Source organism: Vulpes lagopus, chromosome 11, assembly GCF_018345385.1.
Source record: "Vulpes lagopus strain Blue_001 chromosome 11, ASM1834538v1, whole genome shotgun sequence".
Taxonomy (NCBI): Eukaryota; Metazoa; Chordata; class Mammalia; order Carnivora; family Canidae; genus Vulpes; species Vulpes lagopus.
Window position 1 is genome coordinate 17,405,488 of NC_054834.1, and position 16,783 is coordinate 17,422,270.

The 16,783-nt window shown below is 38.9% G+C and overlaps 1 protein-coding gene across 7 annotated transcripts in view; it reads right to left on the reverse strand.

Annotated features, from left to right (window-relative positions):
- LOC121471256 (gamma-secretase activating protein) overlaps positions 1-12,504 on the reverse strand; it is a 67,464-nt gene extending 54,960 nt beyond the window's left edge. For 3 of the 7 annotated variants that reach the window (XR_005982644.1, XR_005982645.1, XR_005982643.1), the window contains exons 1-4: positions 12,106-12,504; positions 6,696-6,784; positions 3,009-3,078; positions 1,803-1,852 (exon numbers count right to left, since the gene is read on the reverse strand). The gene's annotated coding sequence lies outside the window, so the exon portion shown is untranslated. Of the gene's footprint in view, positions 1-1,530; positions 1,600-1,802; positions 1,853-3,008; positions 3,079-6,695; positions 6,785-12,105 lie in introns of those variants that run through there. The other 4 variants (XM_041721734.1, XM_041721731.1, XM_041721733.1 and 1 more) reach the window with 4 other exon arrangements.
- Positions 12,505-16,783: the final 4,279 nt, after the last annotated feature.

Below are 16,783 nucleotides of genomic sequence, written 5' to 3' on the forward strand. Positions count from 1 at the left end.
GCAGGTGCTCCCTGCCCTCACTCTGCAGGGTATCCCAGGGCTCCCAGGCCCATCTTCTAACCACTATCTACCCATTCGTGGTCTTGTTTAGTTCACTGACCTTGAATTGTTTAGGAGACTCTCTCCTCTAAATGCGCATTGCTGGCTCTGGGATTCTGACTTCATTCTTCCTTCCTGTCCTGACTCTTTGCTGACCACTTGTTCTGTCCATGCCCTGCCATTGTGCACCCCACGCCCCTGGTGGCTTGGAGCTCCAGCCACACACTTTCTAGTCACACTTTTCCAGCCAGGCCTCTTGATTTGAGGCTTTCAATCAGAGATATAAAACTAATAAATGCATTTTTCCATTTCAATGTTGCTCACTTAAATTTAAAATTAAAATATTCAGAGAAGGATTATTTTGATGCAAACTAAATATTGAAGGAAATGATTTTTAATATCAATAATAGATTATTATCTTACACAAATTGTCAAGAAAAAAGATAACACAATAGAAAAATAGACAAGGATGTAACTAAGCAATTTTCAGAAAAACAAATTCACACAGCCAATAATATTAATGGACATGCAAACTAAAATAATAATGTTATCAACTTAACACTCATCAAACTGGAAATATTTTTTAAAAAGGCAAATGCACCAATGACTGGTATGGATAGAGGGAAAGGGAACTCTTATGCATTGTTTGTACAACTGTGAATTGTTACAAGGTTTTTTGGAAAGCAATCTAGCAAAATCTGTTGAGATATATTAAATGCATATACCCACTAACCCAATTATCCATCCCTGAGGACTTAGCCCAAAGAAATAATGTGTACCAAATATGTAAAGCTATTTAAAAAGAACTATTTGAGATACTCTGTAACCCAAAACAGATGAACAAAAAAAAAAAAAATAGTGGCAATCAAGTGAGTGTCCACCCATGGGAGAATGATTGAAATTGTGTACATCCATACCAGGGACTATTATGTACTTCTAAAAAGAATGAACTGATCTATTCTGGTTGACTTGGAGATAATGCCACAAAGCTGAATGAGGAAGGAGTGGATAATAAACCCCTGGGTGCGTCAGGGGTGGGGATGGCAGATACACAGGTTTGGAGAAATGCATGAAAGGATACCTAATAGGCTGTAGACAAAAGTCAGAGGTTTTGAAAAGACAAGGGAGAAGTGGAATGCAAGTGAAAGAAAAGAAAGAAAATAAAAGAAAAAAAAGAAAAGAAAAGAAAAGAGGAAAGAAAAGAAAAGAAAAGAAAAGAAAGTAAAGAAAAGAGAGGAAAGATAGGGAAAAAGGGAAAGGAACTATATAAAAAAAGGAACTATATAAACTCCTAGTATATACATTATGATCCCATTTATTCTCTGTAGGTATAAAAATTAGAGAAAAAAACTTCATCTCTATCTGAAAACCTATAGCGATAGCCCTGGTGTACTAAGTAAAAAGTAAAAACAAAAATGGCCAATCAATATATATATATATTATGATTCTGTTTTGGTAAAAACGACTGAATCCGTGTATATGTGCACTAACCTTGTGGAAGTGTGTATGAGCTAGGGAAAGAGTCCCACAAGGCTGTCATGAGTTATCTCAGGGAGACTGAGACTGAGACTGGAGAGCGAAGTCAAGAGAAAAGAAATAATTAACTCCTTCATAAGTCTATTATTTCTCTGTTTCAACAGTAAGACATCAAATAAAGAAAGCAGTCTTTCTCTATAACATTACTCTATCCTTAACGGTCTTGAAATGTTACTCTGTGGGGAAAAAAAAACAACTCTGAAGCAAAAGAGATTTCAAATATTTACCACTTTATTTCCGTCTTCTTGGATGACGTGGATATGAAATTTTTCAATATCTTTTAAAAGAGAAATGATAGACAGTTTAGCCTTTATGAAAAACATTTAAAAATCACTTTTTACACCTCACAATGTTGAACCTTTATTTATAAAAGCAATGCAGAGTAATCAACTGGCTGGAAAAATAGTAATATCACAGATAGCAATTCATAATATAAGTGCAAAACAAAACCCACTTTTCTCCAGCCTCCCTCCACAGTCTACCACTAATCCAGCATTTACTCTGCTCATCAATATCAACAATACGTGCAGCATTCAAGCCTTCTGCTCCCCTCAATATTGGCCTTCCCTGCATCATCAGCCTTATTTGGAGCACACAGGGGTTCATTTGGCAGGGTTTATCTCAAAACACTTCTTGTATAAAAATATTGGGTAGAAACCCTGGTATTTTTACAAGGGTCAATTTCACAATAAGAAAACCCAAAACAATTTAAGCTGATTTGTAAGGCGGGCCCCTTTCTCTCAGTAAGCCATCTAGATGTGGCCATACTTAACCTTTTGCCAGTTCTAGTTACAAAAATGTGAGATAGATCATTGGTCATGAGCATAGTAACTGAACACAAACCTAATAACCCCCCAGGCCTGTCCTTGCCATTATGAATCAGCAGTTTCATTTTGTAATATGAAAGATGGCTTTCTAGATATGATCCGCCAGTGGATTTTGTCCTTTTTCTGCCACCCTTCCCACTCAAAAGTGTAAACTTCATTACAGAATGTCCCACTCTTATTTGCCTCTACCTGAATTTGACCATGTATGTGTCCTCGAATTGTGCCATCAAATTCTTCTGGCTTCTAATACCTTCCCTTTTCTCTATCCAAGGTGCCAGACATCTTAAAGAAGGATGAACTAAAGAAGGTAAAAATGACCTCCACAACTGTACTACACTCTACCATGTGACAAAAGTGGAAATCCATGTATATAGGAGCCAGCCCATCATTCCCAGGATGGGGAAACAGAGCAGAGCCTAAGGGAACACGTGGGAGCAGACGGAAAAGCCCTTCCACAGGAGTGCTAGGTCTCAGGTGGACATCAAAGGTCAGTTGGAGCTTTAGCACTGGCGAGTGGACATCTAGAAGATTCAGTCAAGTCCCATACTTCACCAAGAAATGTGCCCTTCATGAAGTTCACATAGACCACCTAAAAGATATACTTACATTTCTCTTCTGAAATCAGTAACAGATGGTTCTCTGGAGGAGGGTGACTTTCCACTTGGGGGTAGAGAAACTGTAAAGAGGAAATTCACAAAATCATAAGCAACAACCTTGCTTACACAAATATTCCAAAAGTGTCTGATCACTGTACTATATCACTATATACTGTAGAAGGTAGGTACTCAGAACCACAGAATAGGTTAGATAAATCACATACATACACACATTACAAATGGAAACAAGGAGGAAAAAGAACACTTTTAGGAGCCGATTTTTCTGGGGGGAAATTCATGACAGGTCCAACATAATTAATTTAAACAGTAAGGCTAAAGCATAAGCTATTTCTAGAGATGGTGCTTCCTATTTTGGAATACATGATTCTGAAGCCACTCAGAAACAATATAAACAACATCTGTACAGAAAGTTCTATTTCACATGCACAAAAAAAGTGATCAATACATCTGTTATGCAACTAAACCTAGTATTTAATCTGTGAACCGAGCAAATGTATGCTCTACAACTTCCAAATTCCCGCATCCAAGAGACAAAGCACAACGTAAAGCGGGACTTTCCAAGAAGAACAATGAGTCACAATGTGGCATGTGGTGGAGGATTTGCAAGCCTCAAATAATAGAATGACTACGCTGGGAAGAAAAGGCTTGATCCACCTCACTCCTTATCTGTGCTCTGCCTTATGTGCCAGCCCACAGGACAAAGCAGCCAGCCAGAAACACAGGCCTGGTGCTATGAGCTGTGACAATGAGGGAAAAGAGGTCATGAGATGACTCCAGTGACTTAATTCTTTCATCATCAAAAGGGTACCTATAAATCAGCAGTTTCATTTTGTAACATGAAAAGACAGCTTACTAGATAAGAGCTACCAGTGAATTTTGGTTTTTCCCTCCAAACTTCAAAGCATTATGAAAGAACATAATCCTTTTATGTCCCTACTTTAGAGTTGGCAGCCTCTCTAAAGACTACGAAAAATTTTGACAAAATAGGTTACCTGGTGTCCTAACTTTTCATAAAAGTGAAATGAAACAGGACTGATAATGAAAAATGAAAACAGGACTGATAAATTTTTTAAATTGTTTGTTGTAAGTTTTCCTTTTTGGAATCGAAAATCAAAACACTACCAAAAACTTCAAAATTATAAAATAGATAGCAGTGCAGAATTCAGCTATGAAAGTAATATAGAACTTGGGATGTCCTGATTTGTGAAACTGCACATCAAACAGGAAACTGTGTCCTGGGGTTGAGGAGAAGCAAAGGGGAGTGGCACCATACTGATAATGGAAGAGCAAACAGTGCCTCAAAATATAAGGAGACGCTCCTACGGAAGACGATTTGGCCTCCCTTGGGACTCCAGAGGTGGCCAAGGCATGCTTGCTTAGAACTGGGACCTGGAGGAAGGTGCTGAAGAGTCCTAAGCCTCTGCCGGGTCTTGTGTGGCACTCAGTGGGAACGTGATTTCAAAAGTTCCATTTAGGTGGTGATGGTTTTCCTTTCTATGATGAGGCAGCCCTAGAGCAAAGCCTGGAAGTAAGACTATAGACAGACAGGCTTCAGACACACTCTACAAAAGTGTGTGAGATTTGGTTTTGTTTTTGCGTTGTCAGTAGAAATCTGTATAAATTACAACATATTAGGGCAACACTGATCTTCACAAATATGGTGCTAGACTTTGGTTATTAATATTCATAGTTGGAAGATATGCACTATAGGTAGATATCTGGAACAATTTGGAAGATGCAGGTCGTGCTGGTAGGCAAGTTTCAAAAGTACCAGATTGGGGTCCAAACCCCAGCCAGTACTGTCTCGCCAAAGTTCCTCTATGAAGGAGGTCAAGGCCGCACACACAGCCTTGTAGAAATGTACTACTGGAGATCACCATGAATGTTTTGGTAAGAAAAGGGAGACAGACTGCAGGCAAGACTAAACTCAGTGGACAGTGAATGGCATTTCAGTGAAGGGGAGCAGGAGGGGGAGAGGGAGGTGGGAGTTTGCCCTTGGTGGAGGTTTGCAGGATTTTTCTCTCCCCCGGGGCAGAGGTATGAGGAGCAGGGTGCAGAGATAGGAACAGAGATGGGTCCACAAGACAAGTACGGGTTTTACTTCATTTGGGTGGGGGACTTTCCCTTTGGCCTATGAAAGCAGTCATGCATCATGTACTATTAATTTTTTCAAGTGGAGACAAAATTTGCATAAGAGAAAAATCACCTTTTTAACTATTTTAAAATAGTCAATTCAGCAGTTGTTAATATATTCACAATGTTGTGTAACCATATACTCATAAAAACTCATTCCCTCCTTATGTTCTAATTAATTCCCTTTAGCTGTCCCAATCTTTCCATAATGTCTCCATTGCCTACACAGCCCTGGGTGGAGACGCTAAGGAAACCAGAACAGGCCAGAAAAGGGAAGTATGATGTGTCCCACAGTCACCCCTGTACTGATGACAGTGTAAACACAGCAGCTTCCTGGGGGAAGGGGAGGGCAGCCTAGGAGCTCCACTCCAGGCCCTGCCTATAAGCAGGGGGCAGATGGGAGAGAGGCCCCTCTCCTGACACTCTGCAAGCGGGAGATCCGTAGGCTCAAGGCTGGGAGTAGGTGGGGGGAACAAGAAGCAGATAGTTCAGATTCCACAAGGAAGTTATGCTACAGCGCTGCAGGAACATGTAACAGTCAGGTGTCCCCTGCAGCAGGCATATTCTACGGATCACCATAAACACCATGCACTGAATTCTGAACCACTGCTCCCGGGGGAAATACGAGGCCCGGCTCCTGCATGGTCATGAGATTTGTAGCAACCAATGAATACATAGCTTTGTTTTTGTCTGTTCCTAAAGACATCTTATTTAATATATATTGTTGAGCCGTTAGCATTGAGCTCATGGTCAACAGCGCCAGAAACTCATGCCTGAAGGAAGCTTATCTCACCCACATATTTTCTCTACAACCACATTGCTGCCTTCTTGTGCTTAGGCACACCAAACAGCACTTGGGAACTATGCACGGGGAACATTTTAAATAGTGCAATCACCAATGAGGAGCCCCAAACATGTGAGAATTAAGGCACTAAACAACCTCTGTTTACAGTGTGAGCAGTGAACCGTGAAGGCAGTGTCAGTCACCCTTGTTGAACCCCAGCTGAGTGACGAATTTTTCACCACTGTGCACGCGGCTGCAGATGACTTTAAAAGCACCGTGAGAATCAACTTTGGTTTACAAATAGATTTCAGTGCGTAGTACAATTCACAAACTCTGAGTGTGCAGGTAATGAAGACAGACTATGGTCCACCTGCACTATACATACAGCGCTTCTGTATCCTTCCCTGGAGTTGATAAATTCAGGGATTAAGCCATTTATTCATATTTACTCTGTCAACTAAAGCAATACATTAAATAAACCATTTTTTAGACTTACCTGATATGTGTCGAAAATCAGTATTTTATCAAGTAAGAATATTACATTATGATCAGAAAACCCGTTTATAATGGAGACAGAGTAGCTAGGTTGAGTTTTAATTTCCATGTTTCCAGCCATACCCGTTTCCCAGAGTGCTTTGAGGATTAAATGTGATAATGGGTGTGAAAACACTTTATAAGCACCTTTGCCTCTAGGTTTCACACCTTTTGATTAGTGAGATGAGTGATAACCACATCGTGCTCCTGCTCATGCTTGCTTACCTGCACCCAAATAGAGCTATCCACCGCTTTTAGAACCTTCACGTTGTTAACAGGGTGGATTTCAACCAACAAAGTTAAGCACTTTGATCCTACAAAGGAAAGGAGGCTTTTAGTAAAGGAGGCCAGAATGTCATTCGTTATCTTCTCCACCTATGCCTGTACTTTGAAAACATAAATATGTTACCTATTGTATTAGTTATTCCAAGAGGAAAAGTATTTTCTTAAAATTTTCTTTGGCAGTTCTTAAAACCCTTGACAAAAGAAGAAAACCTCACAAAGTTGAAATCAATAGGCGCAGAGTGAGAAGCGAGTTCCTGACCATTCCTCAGCCACTTAGCACAGCCTCACAGGCCCTCTGGGCTCCTAAGTCTAAGTAAACACGACTCCATTCACTACCACTCCAGTTCTGCAGCACATGAATGAATATCACTTGTGGATGAAAATATAAAGATATTTCTGGCGGATGAACATGCTCCAGTACACGGACCCTATTAAGAGGATAGGGCTTCCCTCTGGAATGGTGGCAGAGCTGCGTGAATAAAGACCCACTTATTTCCTCAGTGTCACATTGCAGCAAATGACATAAAAGATAGCAATTAGGAGGAAGTCCTTGGACACAGGCTACAATGGGATTACCACAGAGATCCACATTTAGACTAAGAGTTCCCCTCCCCCAAGATTAAACCTCAGAAAAGGAGCTGCCTTAAAGCTGAGTTCTTGCAGAGCCTAATATTCTCAGGTGCTTTCTCTATGACTTTATTGTGAGTAATAATGTACAATTTTCAGGACAGCACAGCATTGAATCAATGCCAATTTTCACTACTTAAGAAACTAAACTGACAGCAAATAAAGGCAAAAAATGTAAAAACAATTCCTACCATATGGCCTTACAATTACAAGCACTGGATATCTCTGTAAACATGCCTTTTAAAGATTACTGAAAAAGCAAGACAGCGAGTTACTACGTGGGATCCCAAAGATATAAGGATGGAACAAATGAAGATCAAATATTGTTTGGTCAATGATACTTGTAGCTTACGATAAAAATCCCAGTGATTGTATATCAGTTCAAAAGGGCTATACTTGTTTAACTGGGATAGAGGTGAAGGTGAGGAGCTTTGTGAATCTGCTAGATAACTTAAAAAAAAAAAGGCTCTAGAAAATAAGAAAGACGTTGGTGTTGAAGTATTTGGGTGGCTCAGTCAGTTGAGCATCTGACTCTTGGTTTTGCTTTGGCTCAGGTTATAGTCTCAGGGTCCTGAGGTTGACCCCTGCATTGTGCTCCAGGCTCAGTGGGGAGTCTGCTTGAGATTCTTTCCCCTTTCCTCTCCCTCCCCCTCTGCTCCTTCCCCCACTTACGTGTGCTCTCTTTCTCACAAATAAATAAAATCTTGCTACCCCATAACCCAGCAATTGCACTACAGGGTATTTACCCAAAGATTCAGATGTAGTGAAAGGACAGGACACCTGCACCCCAACGTTCATAGCAGCAATGTCCACAATAGCCAAACTGTGGAAGGAGCCACGATGTCCTCTGACAGATAGTGGATAAAGAAGATGTGGTGCACATATATACAATGGAATTGCCTCAGAAAGGATGAATACCTACCCATTTATATCAATGTGGATGGAACTGGAGGGTATTATGTTGAGTGAAATAAGTCAATTGCAGAAAGACAACTATCATATGGTTTCACTCATATGTGGAATATAAGAAATAGTGAAAGGGGCCTTAAGGGAAAGGAGAGAAACTGAGTGGGGAAAAATTAGAGAGGAAGACAAACCATGAGAGACTCCTAACTCTGGGAAACAAACAAAGGATTGCAGAAGGGGAGGTTGGTGGGATGATGAGTAACTGGGTAACAGGCACTAAGGAGGGCGCTTGATGGGATGAGCACTGGATGTTATACTATATGTTGACAAATTGAATTTAAATTTAAAAAAATCTTTTAAAAAAAGACATTAGTGTCAGGCGGCCTGGGTGGCTCAGTGGTTTAGCGCTGCCTTCAGCCCAGGGCATGATCCTGGAGACCCGGGATGGAGTCCCATGTTGGGCTCCCTGCATGAAGCCTGCTTCTCCTTCTGCTTGTGTCTCTGCCTCTCTCTCTCTCTCCTGTGTATTCTCATGAATAAATAAATAAAATCTTTAATAAATAAATAAAAACATTAGTGTCAAAGATACTTAAAAATAGAAATGCTTTGTGAAATGTGAGAATGAGAAAAAAAGCAATTTTCCTTATTACGTTATTTTACATTAAGTGTGTATAAGTAATATACTAAGTAGTACAAGCTGACATTGGCTATTTTATGTCTTGCTCTAAAAGTTTACATTTTCCAATTTGGGGGAAAAACTTTTTAGGGGCTATGTGGGGAATCTTCTCCTTAGAAAAGTAAAGAATCACTTTACTCATATGTGGACTTTTTGGAAGTAAATTTGATAACCAGCTATCAGCTAAATCCACTTGACTTTAAAATGGAACACAAGGACACAAACCATCTTCCTGCACTAATTCTTCCCTTTATAGAGGCATCCTGGACATTTAATATAATAAGCATAATGATAAGAGTAACCATGCAAACAGGCATTTCTCTCAGTAACATACCATGTGATTTCATGGTGTAACATGACATACTCTGGATTAGGATTCTAGAGATGTCAGTTCTGGTTTACACTCTGCTACTAACCTAATACACATTTTTCAGAAAGGACAATGCATTCCTAGGCTTCTATGCCTTGTTACTAAAGAAAAAAAACAAAAACTAAAGAATCAGATCGTTTATCTAGTCAGTTTCAGTCACAAAATCTCATGATTCTATGGAGTGCTTAAAGTCGTCTTCAGAAGTTAGAGAATCCTGCGGTGCCTGGGAGGGCATCGCTGTAGGGTAAGGCAGGTCCAGGCAGGATGTGGATATCACAGAAAGTAGAGACAGCAGGAACAGAAGTGACAACTTGGATGGATCTTGAAGGCATTGCACTAAGTGAAATCAGAGAAAGATAAATACTGTATCATATTTCTTACGTGTGGACTCCCAGAAAGAAAAAAAACCCATGCTCATAAATACAGAAAACAAATTGGCAATCACAAGAGATGAGGGTTGGAGCATGGGAGAAACAAGGGAACAGTTTTATTTTTTTAGTTTAAATAAATTGAACAAATATTAAAAACAAAAGCACAGGGATTAGCATGGCATTGGCAGGGTGGGCGGGTAGACAGTGGGCAAAGGAATCTGGTCCGAGCCAGGTGAAGACACATGTTGTGAATGATGACAAAGTTAGAAGAGTCCAGCAGTGCCTGGTTCTGAAGCAGCTCTGGTTACTGGAGCTCTTGAAGCAAACCATAGCTCCACAGAGCGGCTGCAGGACTTCACTATAATGGTACAGCGGGTCTCAGAAGAGTCTCAGTGGCAGAGGGGCCCAACACAGGTGGCCACCCCAACAGCTGCCCAGCAGGGATCTACTGTGACCTGCAGCAAATGCAACTCCAGAGGGGAGGGTGAAGGGGCAGCTAGGTCCTCTCCTCTTCCTCTTCCCCTCTCTCCTCTCCTCCTCCTCTTCCCCCTCCCCCCCTTCCATCTCGTCCTTCTCCCTCTCTTAAGTAAGCTCTATACACAGCATAGGGCTTGAACTCACAACCCTGAGATCAGGAGTTACATGCTCTACTGACTGAGCCGCCCAGACATCCCTCTTTTACTGTTTTCTAAACAAAATATTAATCTGCCATGGCCAAAGCCAAGAAGAGAAGCACTATTGATACAAACTATGTTGGCAAGTGTGTGGACCAAAAAGCCTATCTTGTTCATATGAAAGATGTTACAGTTTGTCTCACTTGCAACGGAAAAATCTCTTCATAAGCAATAGAGTGTGAAACAATACCTCCAGGCAAACTACATTTTATAATCCAATGGCTTATCAGGTCATTCATGGGCAGATAAAATAAGGCTTTCCAAGACATTTGTTCGAAGAATAAAACACCATAATGGATTCTACAGTGCTTTCTGGTCACATCACTTTTGAAATCTTAACTGAACACAGGCCTTGTAGGGGCTCCACGGATCTAGGTGTACTTCAGGCCTGTCTTCCTCTGGCCTCAGTTCCTACCACTCTGCTCTGCCCCCTTTTCATTCGGCCTCCTCACTATCCTTGATCAGCGAGTCTACCAAGTACACTCTGGCCTCAGGACCTTGGTGCTGGCTGTTGTTACTGTCAGAAATGTGCTTTCCCCAGAGCCGAGGGCTTGCTCCCTCCCTTCTTTCAGATCTCGGTTTATTTTTTTTATTTTTTATTTTTTTAAAGATTTATTTATTTATGATAGAGAGAGAGAGAGGCAGAGACACAGGAGGAGGGAGAAGCAGGCTCTGCAGGGAGCCCAACATGGGGGACTCCAGGATCGCGCCCTGGGCCAAAGGCAGGTGCTAAACCACGGAGCCATCTAAGGATCCCTAGATCTGTTTTAATGCTCCCCACATAGTGCTTCCTAGGATCATTCCTCAAATAAACTAATTGCATTCAAATGCCTGCCTCAGGCTCTACTTAGGGGGAAAATGCAAACTAAGATGAGAAGTAATCTCAGGGGACTGGATCACTTTAGCCCTGAGGGCTGTGGCATGAGGAAGCAGGGTTGAAACAGGAAGAAGAATCCAGCAGTAAGAGGACCTTATCAAATTCATGACCACCTTGGGACTCGAGCTGCATGGAGCACACCTCAGAATGATCCACTTCAGGGATGGAAAGGGGAGTATTTACCCCTCAGCTCCCTGGCCCCTCCATGCTTGTCCTATTGGGAATCCTTTCTGACCATACTTCCAGGTGGCACACGTGCAAGTAGTGAAGAGATGTTCCCAAGGCGCTGGGCAAAAAAAAACGAGAAGCAGGCAGAGGCTGAGTTAAGGCCCTGCCTGTCAAATTAGCTCTGGGCAGATCTGGCTCTTACCACAGCAGCTGGCATAAAAGGTGAGCTGAGAAGATATAAAACATCAGGAAGCCAATATGATACTTAACAATGTCCATTCTGATATTCTTAAAGATGTGATCAGATAATTTCACTAGAGGTGTACCAAACTTCAAAGACTGAGTAAGCAGACCTGAACAGGATTTTTTTTAAGACGTATTTATTTTAGAGAGAGAGAGAGAGAGAGAGAGAGAGAGAGAGAGAGGGAGAATGTGCAGAGGGGATGGACAGAGGGAGAGGGGGAGCTGCTCAAGCAGACTCTCTGCTGAGCTCGGAGACTGATGCGGGGCTTGATCTCGTGACCCTGAGATCACAACCTGGGCCAAAACCAAGAGTCAGATACTTAAGCGACTGAGTCACCCAGGCACCCCCTGAACAGGATTCAATTTAATAAAAGTTAAAATAAAGTTGGTCTGAACATATGTATTTTTGAACATATATTTTATAATGTACATAATTACCATTTTTTCTGCAGCACAATTAGGCATAGTTGGTAAACATCACATAAGGAATATAGGTTCTATTGGGTTTACCAGCATAAGGAATTCTTGAGGCTAAAAGGAATAAGGGCCAACAAGGCATTTTTAATAAGGGCAATAAGTAGATAAGTAGGCAATAAGGGCAACAAGTAGAATTTTTTAAAAGCATTTGAGCCAACATTTAACAAAATTTTATGTAAAGGTCCATACTTCTCTCAGTAAATTGAAAAACTGGTCCAACGGGGCTTACTACCCTCCACTGAAGATGGGATGATGCCCCATGGCACACCCCGCCCACCACCAGCCTCAACAGCTCACCACGAGGGCAACTGCCACACCTGTCTTGCATAACATTTTATCCACAGCGGCATGCAAAGTGCCTGACCCACTCCATGCACTTACTTGTTGAGTTCTGGACAGATGGGGGATATGGAATGTTAAAAAGAAGGAAAGAATATTACAAAGACAATAAATTATAAAGTGGGCCTTGACAAACGAGAATTTTTATTTAGAATTGGTAGATTATTCACAATATATTATGTATCAGTTAACTGCTTACCAGATGTAAGAAAAAAAAATGATATTCTTGAAGGAATACCAACCCCTTCCCAGCCTTTTACACCAGCTTCTGATCATAGGGTTCTAGTTTTTCCTCAGTGTTGCTCTGTCTGCAAGTGCTAATTGCTTTCTAATACTTCTATTCACTATTACATTATTTTCTGTACTTTGTTTACTTCAAAAATAATTTAAAAAACGTTTTCATGCTTGACACGGCCTTTGCCTTTTCATTCTGAGATAAAAGCTATTCATAAAGATGTTTTAAATTCAACTTAGTGGTTAATAAATCTTCATCTTTCAATAGGCACTAAAAAATAAAATGTCATACCTAGTTGAAGCTCATTCTTTCTTCCTTCTTTAGCAGAATGAACTAAACTTGCAGCTAATGAAAAAAGAAAAAATAATCCATTAACAAAGAATCCATGCAGTGGCTGATTAGTTTACCACTTTATACCTGAAAAAAGTTAAGGGCTTCAAGAATCTGTCAGTGAATGATTAAGGTAATGCAGAAAAAAATTATTTTTTTGTAAGTAGACTTTTATATTTTGAAATTAATCTCCCAAGAGCATCTTTTCCCAGAAAATCATTGGTATAGGATAGTCAAATATTGCAAAGGTCCAATACTTTGAAACTCAACAAATGTAGTTTACTTCTTGACATGTAGCAATAAAAGAATTCAACTTACCAAGCAAAGTTCTCTCACTGTTGATAGAGCAACTGATGACGTGCAAGTCTTTCTCAAATGTATAGAGATGCTATTAAAACAAAGTTATTTTTTAATTTGGAGTTTTGTATTAAAGAACAATTTTAGAATTCAAATTCCCAGTTAGCTCTGAAACAGGTATCATGGTGGCAAGACATTCTATTAAAGAACCATCAATTAACCAGTTTATCCATACTGAGAAGTTTCAGATTATTTTTTAAGAAAGAAGTTTCCAACTGTAGGCCATAGTTGGCACTGAAACTTAACCATGAGGCAACATGATCTAGTGGCTAAGAACCTAGACCCTGGAGACAGGCTAGATGTAGGATCAAATTCTGATGATGCCACTTACTAGCTGTGTAACCTTGGACAAGTTATTCATTTTTCTATTCTCTCATCAGTAAAATAAAAATCATAATACCTATTTCATGAAATCCTTAGAAGGATCAAGTCAGATGATCCATACAAAGCACTTATTACAATGTCTGCCACTCCTAATAAGCACTTAGATGTCAGCTATTATAATTATTGAAACAAGTAAAGTTTTAATCAAGTTACTTAACTATGATATCATTAACTATGTCTAAGAGACTATCAAGCCCATCCCCTATAAAACTCATATTCAGAGCCTTGGCAAAGTAATCTTCTGTTTTTACTTGCCCTTTTAATAATTTTCTTGCTGTTTGAAGTGGTGCAAGATTCCATTTCCTTATTAAATATTAAGGAAAATGAAAATGGTCATGCAGAAGGAGGATATGATATGCAAATTGAGGAAATGAAGACAATCACAGTTATATTAGGCAAACTCTCTTAGAATACCCTCAGAGGGTAAGAAAAGATGAAGAGTCTTAGACCTCGATAGAGAACAGGTTAAGAAAAAACAACTCATAGCGAGAGTATTAGGAAGGTAATTAGTACTTGCAGATTTAAAAAAAAAAAAAAAAGCACTGAGAACACACTAAAATCCTATGGCCCAAAGTTGATGAAAAATTTGAAAAGTCATGAAATGCTTGATTAGAAAAAGTGAACTTTGAGTGAATAAGGAGGCTCTGAATTCATGTGAGACATTTTGGTTTCCTTGGACTCCTGCTCTGAGGCATTCTAATTTACAAAAAGAATCACTTAACTTTTAGTGTTTTACCCTTTCAATTATAAAATAACACATGAACATAGTCTCAGTGTTTAAAACATGAAACACCACCAAATAAAAAGTCAAAGCTCTCCACTATGCTCGCCCCATATGAACTCCCTTCCAAAAGGAAACATGTTTGTAATTTATTCGATAGCCTCCCGATCTTTTTTAAACAAGTTTTTAATATATATTTACACATATATATATGGTATAGTTTTCTTAAAACATAAATATATTATTCTGGCAACTTGCTTTTTTCACATAACAGTATATTTTGGAGAACCTTCTGTGTCAGTGTACATTTATAGACTTCTTACTCCCTTAATGTTTGTAAGTTGTTTTTACCTAGACACAAAATGACTCCCTCACATTTGCACCAAGAATTAGATAAGCTTGTCATATCAACCAATGTCCTATGTGGGTGGTGTGGGGAAAAATTAAGAAAAGGAAGCTGAGTTCTATATCTGGATCCTTGAGAAGCAAGAAAAATGAGGGTTAAGGAGAAGCAGAACTCATAACCAGAGGTCATTATGAGATCCTAAACTTCTGGGAGCTCACAAATCTTAGAAGACACTGGACTTCCTACATTCCTACAGAATATTGAATAATTGATTTGAGCCAACTTTGCTTAAATCTCAAAGTGATATTTTGGTTCAGGAGTCCTTACACTTCATTTACTTATTTATCTTTAAAGATAATGGCATCAAGAGATGGTAAAAGAGAGAAGGCAGGCCAAGAAAGAAAAACGAAATTTTTAGAAAATTAAATAAGAATCTGTAACTACAAAAAGGAGGCAGAAAGAAGAAAAAACTCTAAAAGCAATAACTAATGAGTATCTAAGATTTATTTATTTATTTTTACCTCATTTTGTCTGGTTCGGCAGTCATATAATCCAAAGGCAATATTTCCTTTATCATCCTTAAAAAAAATTAACCAGATATGTATTATATATCATTGATTAGGAAATTAGGATGTTATTAATCTTAAACCTGCAATAATTCAGTCAATATTACCAATAAGTACTCAGTATTACCAATAAGTACATGCTAAAGGTAGCATGTCAGAAAGGGACCAAACCTATGTCAGCTAGTAATATGGGCTTAAAGAGTGAAATGGATTAAGAGTGTACAGCTCAATCTGGGGATCTAGGAGGTAGTAGAATCTAGCAAAGGAGCAAATCTTTCTGTACTTGGGTTTATTTCTTTAAGACAATATATATGATAGAGATTGGGAGTGGCTAAAACAAGTCCATGATACTCCTGTAAATAAAACTTTTTGAATCATATAATTCTTTAAATGCAGCACACATATAGAATACAACTTAAAATTACTTTTTAAAAAAATATTTTATTTATGAAAGTAATCTCTATACCCAACATGGGGCTCAAACTCACAACCCCAAGATCAAGAGTCCCATGCTCCACCGACTGCACCAGCCAAGTGCCCCAATTTAAAACAGCATTTTAGCAAATAAATAAATAGAGTAATACACATATGCAGAGCAAGCTAGCCACTGAAATTATTCTTTCATGTTCCACTATTATAGTAAAGTTATCAGTAAAGGTACATTTTCATTCCTTAGAACACTTAACATTGAAAACAATAATGCCTCAAAAGTCTGAGCATACCGAAGTCTAAACAGATGATGTTGAGGAATTATATTTAATATTTTCTGAGATAAATCCGTACATTTTAATTAGGGTTAAACATCTTTCACTTAGCATTTTTCCCTCTGCAAAATGGAACTGCTAACTTAAAAAATTTGAGCACTATGTCAGACATTGTATATGGTTCTTATTTTAAAAAAAGAAAACATTAAGACTGAATTTCAATCACCTTATTTAATCTCACAAAATAAGAGTCATGTAAAAGGTTAAGTGCCAACAAGTCTTATTCATTACCCCTCAGTAAGATATAGCATAAAATTCTGTAAAAAAAAAAAAAAAAAAAAAAAAAGAACTTAAATGGTTAAAGTAGTAAATTCTATGTTACACATATCTTACACAATAAAAAAAGAACAGACATACCTTATAGTACAAATATTTCTATTTCTTACACAATAAAAAAGAATACAGACATACCTTATACGTATAAATAATATTTCCATTTCTTTCAACATTCAGTATACGTAAGCTCTCATAATTATCTTCTAAAATACCTAAAATGATAATAGCAAGTTAATACTTAACAGGGAATTTTTTAAATTTACTTTTAAATTTATTATTTTTTTTAGAGAGAGACCATGTGCGTGAGTGAGGGAGAGGGAC